The sequence below is a fragment of the Pipistrellus kuhlii genome, unplaced genomic scaffold (assembly GCF_014108245.1).
Source record: "Pipistrellus kuhlii isolate mPipKuh1 unplaced genomic scaffold, mPipKuh1.p scaffold_m20_p_2, whole genome shotgun sequence".
Classification (NCBI taxonomy): domain Eukaryota; kingdom Metazoa; phylum Chordata; class Mammalia; order Chiroptera; family Vespertilionidae; genus Pipistrellus; species Pipistrellus kuhlii.
The window spans coordinates 185870242-185876976 of NW_023425515.1; the positions used below are offsets into that span (position 1 = coordinate 185870242).

At 48.3% G+C, this 6735-nt stretch overlaps 1 pseudogene; it reads left to right on the forward strand.

The window, feature by feature from the left end:
• The first annotated feature begins 4201 nt into the window (after positions 1–4201).
• Positions 4202–5450, forward strand: LOC118724397 (annotated as a pseudogene).
• The last annotated feature ends 1285 nt before the right edge of the window (positions 5451–6735 follow it).

Below are 6735 nucleotides of genomic sequence, written 5' to 3' on the forward strand. Positions count from 1 at the left end.
CCTGAGGGCTCAGGCTGCTTGGACTTCATCCATGAGCTTCTCAGAGAAGCACACGCCTGTGGGTGTGCCAGGGGCCTTGAGAAAGACTCTGGCCGCACGGCCAATGGGATGGATCCCGGTGCTCGGGGTTTCTTCTCTGTATGGAATGAGGCCGAGGGCCCCACACCCCTTGCCCAGTTGGCCCCGCCGGAATTTCTGGATTCCTAACTCACCGGTGAGGAGGCGCCCCTTCTCGAACCTTGACTTCCCCAGAGAGGGTTTGGCCTCTGTTTTGGTGCCGTGTTGTGGGGTTTCCATGGGGCCGCCTGAGTCTGGCGATTGCATTGATCTCAGCTGATACCCTCTGGTACCAAAGCTGCCTCGCCTCCCGCCTTCCGGGGCGAGGCGGCCGGAGAGGAGGGTGCAGCCAGCTTCCAGGTGAAAAACCGGTAACGGGTCAGCATCCTGTCCGGGGCCCTGCCCTCCTGGGAGCTGAGCCTTCTCGGCTCTGAGGCCAGCTTTCTGTTCCAGTCTGTTCCAGTCTGTTCCAGTTCTGATGAGTGACCGGGGGGTCTGAGAGGGAAAGTGAACCTGGTATTCAGGCTCCGAAAGCTGCGTTTATTCACAGAACCATTCGTTCCAGATGTCACTGAGGTTCTCCTATGACATGCCAGGCACCGCACAGGCGCTTTGGAAAACAGTGCCCAGCTTGCCCTCAAGCGGGGAGGACCTGGTCAAATTATAACCCAGCTGCAACAGCAGTGTTGCGGAAATGCTGTGTGTGTTTGTGGGGTAGACCCCTTTAAGAATATGGCGGGAGCCGAAACCAGTTTCGCTCAGTGGATAGAGCGCCAGTCTGTGGACTGAAAGGTCCCAGGTTCGATTCTGGTCAAGGGCATGTACCTTGGTTGCGGGCACATCCCCAATAGGGGGTGTGCAGGAGGCAGCTGGTCGATGGTTCTCTCTCATCGATGTTTTTATCTTTCTATCCCTCTCCCTTCCTCTGTGTAAAAAAATCCATAATATATATATATATATATATATATATATATATATATATATATATATATTTAAAAAGAATATGGTGGGAACTCCCTAGGAAATGTAGCAATACATGAAATTTGGCCTACACTTTTAGAATGTTTGTGGAGTCCCCTGCTGTCCATTCAAGAACCCCAGATCAGATCAACCGAAGGACTTGTATATATGCATATAAGTACAACCAATGGACACAAAACTCTGGGGAGGGAGGGTATGCATGGGAGGGGGGAGGCAATGTTAAAATATGTACACAGATAATAATTTAATTAAAAATGTAAAAAAATAAAAATAAAAATAAATGTGAAAAAAAACAACAAAAAAACAACAACAAACAGATCAAGAGCTCCTGAATCGCAGTGGGGAAATGGCTGAGAAAGCCGAGCCAGGAGGCTGTAGAAACAAGGGGTAAGGAATGTCTCCAAGTCTAGACATTCAGGGAAGACTTCCTGGAGGAAGTTCCATCACTCACTCAAGAAGCATTCATTGAGCTCTTAGGAAATGCTTCCTACTGGTGACATGCCACTCAGCGAGAAAGGCCAGGCTTCCTTCTCCTCTCCTGGAGCTTAGAGTCTAGTGGGGGGAGACAAAGACACACAGGACATCTGGAGATGATGGGGAGCCTGCTTGGCGGGAAGTGCCGGGCAGAGGGAACAGGAAATAGTCAGGCCCTGAGGTGGGGGTGCAAATGGTGCTTGAGGACCCCCCGGGGAGCCTGGTGTGGCTAGAGCGTCTAGCGGGTGTGAGATGGCATTAGAGAGCCGGGCAAGAGCCACATCACATAGACCTTGGGGTCCAGGTAGAAATGAGCATTTCCCTCTGAGGGGAAAGGGAAGCATTTTTCTCCTTAAGGTGAGAATTTTAAATTTTCATACGTAGACACAGCATGTACATGTCTGTTAGGACTGTTTTTGTTTCTGTTTTTTTCATTTGACCAGACGTGATAGATGTTGAATTCACTTATTTAATTTATTATTTATTTATTTATTTATTTATTTATATATTTTAAAAATATATTTTATTGTTTTTTTACAGAGAGGAAAGAAGAAGGATAGAGAGTTAGAAACATCAATGAGAGAGAAACATCGACCAGCTGCCTCCTGCACACCCGCTCCTGGGGATGTGCCCGCAACCAAGCTACATGCCCTTGACCGGAATCAAACCTGGGACCTTTCAGTCCCGCAGGCCGAAGCTCTATCCACTGAGCCAAACCGGTTTCGGCAGTTAATTTATGTTTAACTGCTATGTAGAATTACAGGAATGTAGACGTCCTATTTTATCTATCTGCTCTCCCATGGACAGACATTTAGGTTGTATCCTGCTGTTGTTGTTTTCACTGTTAAAACTGATTCTGAAGTGGGGGCTGATGGGTTGATGGCTGTGCTCATTTTCGACATAAGAAGTTGCCAGGTTTGCCCTAACCAGTTTGGCCAACTTCAATGGATAGAGTGTTGGCCTGTGGACTAAAAGGTCCCAGGTTCGATTCCAGTCAAGGGCATGTACTTTGGTTGCGGGCGCATCCCCAATAGGAGGTGTGCAGGAGGCAGTTGATCAATGTTTCTAACTCTCTATTCTTTTCCCTTCCTCTCTGCAAAAAAAATCAATAAAATATATTAAAAAAATAAAAATAAAAAAGTAGCCAGGCGGCTCTCCAAAGCTGGCCTCCGGATTTATATTACCGCGAGTCGCGTCTGAACGTTCCCGTTTCTCTGTGTCCTTGCCAACAGTTGATACTGTCAGCCTTTAAAAAAGTTGACAGTGTGTTGGGTGTAGAATGGTAACTCATTTTAATGTGCATTTCCATGATCACTAGTGAGGCTAGACATGTAATTTTGTATTTATTGGCTCTTGGAGTTTCTTCTTCTGTGAACTGTCTGTTCACATTCCTTGTCCATTTTTCTAGAAGGCTGTCTTTGTCTAATCGATTCGTGGGAGTTGTTTCTATTTTTCAGTTACTAACCCATTGTCTTTTATACATGTTGCAGATATCTCTCCCACGCTGCTTACTGGAGGGTTTTAAGGAGAGGAATGACATGATCTGATTTACATTTTGGAAAGATCACTCTCGCTATGGCGGGAAGAATCATGGTGGTGATGGGCTTGCACGGAAGCCAGGAAGCCAGAGAGAAGGTCATTCTAGGAGTCCAGGGGTGGGTGATGCTGGCCTGGACTATGATGACAAGAGAAGAGAAAGTGGACAGTTGCTGAGTACATTTTGGAGGTAGAGCTGGCTGAACAAGCTGATAGGTTGGTTGTGGGGTGAGAAGAACAGATAGGAATCAGGATGACTCCCAGGGTTTTAGCCTGAACAACTGGGTGGACAGTGGTGCCACTCACTGAGATGGAGAATGGCAGGTGGAGAAGCAGGTTTAGGCGAAGGGGTGGTGGTGGTGGTGGAATAAATATTTCTGTTTTCAACGTATTAACGTATTAAACTTGAAACAGCTTGCAGATTTCCAAGTGGTTAGATTAAGCAGGCAGTTGGAAGTAGGTGTCTGGAGTTCAGCAGAAACAGCCCTGTCTAGGGATAGATATCTGGGACTCATCGACCATGGATGGAATTTAAAGCAGGAGACAGATAAGATGGATAAGACAAGAGGAGCACATGCCAACGCTTAGAGGCTGAGCTGAGGTGGAGCATCAACAAAGACTTGCTCTAGAATGTAACCTCCGTGGGTAGGGCTTGGTTCTGTTGAATGAACAAATGAGCCCCAGCCTTCTCCAGGGAGCTAAGATACCGGTGGACTCCACAACATACTCAGCACCAGCATCACCCCATATGATGCTGTTGGCAGGATGTCGCTCCTGGAAGATGGAGATGGACTTTCCATTGGCGACAAGCTTTCCGTTCTCAGACTTGCCTGTGCCTTTGAACTTGCCATGAGTAGAATCATACTGGGACATCAAAGGGGTTAGCAAGCAGTGGGCTCTTGGTAAATATTTGTTGCAGGAACACATAAAAAAATGAATGAACGAACGAAGAGGTTGAGAAGGAATGGTCAATGAGGAGGAAGAAGAGAATAAGTTATTATGGAAACCAAGAGAAACCTTTCAAGAAGGTGGGAATAGTCAATTGTGTGGAACGTCGTCAAGGAGTTATGTAGGAGGCTCTCTGCTCCTCCTGCTCATCAGACAGCCAGCCTCTCCCCCTGCCCAGTGCCAGCCATAACCCTGAGACACGACGATGAAGGTTGGAGTGAGTGGATTCGGCTGCATTGGGTCCCTGGTCACCAGGGCTGCTTTTAACTCTGGCAAAGTGGATATTGTCACCATCAATGACCCCTTCATTGACCTACACTACATGGCCTACATGTCCCAGTATGATTGACCTAAACTACATGGTCTACATGTCCCAGTATGATTGACCTAAACTACATGGTCTACATGTCCCAGTGTGATTGACCTAAACTACATGGTCTACATGTCCCAGTGTGATTGACCTAAACTACATGGTCTACATGTCCCAGTATGATTGACCTAAACTACATGGTCTACATGTCCCAGTGTGATTGACCTAAACTACATGGTCTACATGTCCCAGTGTGATTGACCTAAACTACATGGTCTACATGTCCCAGTGTGATTCTACACATGGCAAGTTCAAAGGCACAGGCAAGTCTGAGAACGGAAAGCTTGTCACCAATGGAAAGTCCATCTTCATCTTCCAGGAGCAAGATCCCGCCAGCATCATATGGGGTGATGCTGGTGCTGAGTATGTTGAGGAGTCCACTGGTGTCTCAGTTCCCTGGAGAAGGCTGGGGCTCACTTGAAGGGCGGAGCCAAGAGGGTCACCATCTCTGCCTTTTGTGCAGATGCCCCCATGTTCGTGATGGGTGTGAGCATGACGAGTATGACAACTCCCTCAGGATTGTCAGCAATGCCTCCTGCACTACCAACTGCTTGCCGCCCCCCCTCCCCCAAGCCAAGGTCATCCATGACAACTCTGGCATTGTGGAGGGACTCATGACCAGAGTCCATGTCATCACCGCCACTCAGAAGACTGTGGATGGCCCCTCTGGGAAGCTGTAGTGTGATGGCCAAGGGACTGCCCAGAACATCATCCCTGTTTCTACTGCTGCCAAGACTGTGGGCAAGGTCTTCCCTGAGCTGAATGGGAAGCTCACTGGCATGACCTTCCATGTCCCCACCCCCAACGTGTCAGTTGTGAATCTGACCTGCCACCTGGAGAAAGCTGCCAAATATGATGACATTAAGAATGCAGTGAAGTAGGCATCAGAGGCCCTCTCAAGGGCATCCTGGGCTACACTGAGGACCAGGTTGTCTCCTGCAACTTTAACAGTGACAGCCACTCCTCCATCTTTGATGCTGGGGCTGGCATTGCCCTCAATGACCACTTGTGAATTTGACAAAGCAACAGGGTGGTGGACCTTATGGTTCGCATGGCCTCTAAGGAGTAAGAGCCCCCTGGACCTCCAGCCCAGCAAGAGGAAGAGAGGCCCTCAGCTGCCCAGATCAATTCCCCGACACACTGGGAATCTCTTGACCACAGTATCCATCCCAGACCACCTGAAGAAGGGGAGGGGCTTAGGGAACCCTACCTTGTCATGCATCATCAATAAAGTTCTCTGTACCCCCAACCCCCACCGCCCAAAAATAAGTTACGTAGGAGCTGGACAGAGAAGTAAGCCTTGAATTAGCAACATAGAGGTTATTGGTGACCTTGAAAAGAGTAGTTGAGGCTTGAAAGATGAGGTGTTTGCCAGGTCAGGTCCTGTAAAGTAGAGGGGGAGAGTGGGGGAGGGGGAAGAAGGAGGGGATTTTCCAAGCTGTTGGAATGGTGTGTGGGAATGCAGGAAGGCAAGTTGTTCTGGCTGATGGGAGGGCTAGAGAATGGCCATGTGAGAATAGGCTGGGAGAACAGTAGGCATCATGCCCTAGCTGGCTTGGCTCAATGGATAGAGCATCTGGCTGCGGACCAAAGGGTCCTAGGTTTGATTCCGGTCAAGGGCATGAACCTTGGTTGCAGGCTCTCCCCTGGCCCGGGCCCTGATCAGAGCTTGTGCAGGAGGCAACCAGTTAATGTGTTTCTCTCACATTAATATGTCTCTTTGTCCTGTCCTCTCTCTTCCACTCTCCCTAAAAATCAATGGGGGGAAAATATCCTCGGGTAAGGATTAACAAACAAACAAAAATAAAAACAGAATGGGTTTCAAGGCAGAGAAGAGAGGGAGGGAAGGCCAGTTCCACAGAGATGAGGAGGTTGAGGGCAGCCCAGCGGTGTTTGAACATGATCACTTGAGCTGGGGTTAAGGAGCTAACCACGTGCTCATGTATTAGTCAAGATTCAGGGGACGGAATTCCAATTTGAAACTAAAAGGACATGTATTTTTTCCTAATGTAAAAACGCAGGGATAGTTCCTGGCTTTGGGTACAAGGCTTGGATTCTCTTCACTCTAGATTCTTTTTTTCTCTATGTTGGCTTCCTTGTCAGGAAGGCTGTTCTCTCACAGCCTTCTGGCTGCCAGCAGGACTGGGCTTCCATCCTAATCCCTTAGCAACTCCTGGGGAAAGTCCACTCATTTCCAATCTTTCAGTCAAATGGGGCCTCATTGGCTTTGCCTGGTGGTCATGTGTCATGCCTGAACCAATCACTGTAGTCAAAGGGAGGGTACTCTCCTCTGATTGGCTAGGCCTCAGTCATATGTCCAACCCTATAGCTGGGTGCAAAGATTAGCCTCTGGGAAGTAATTTTCCTTG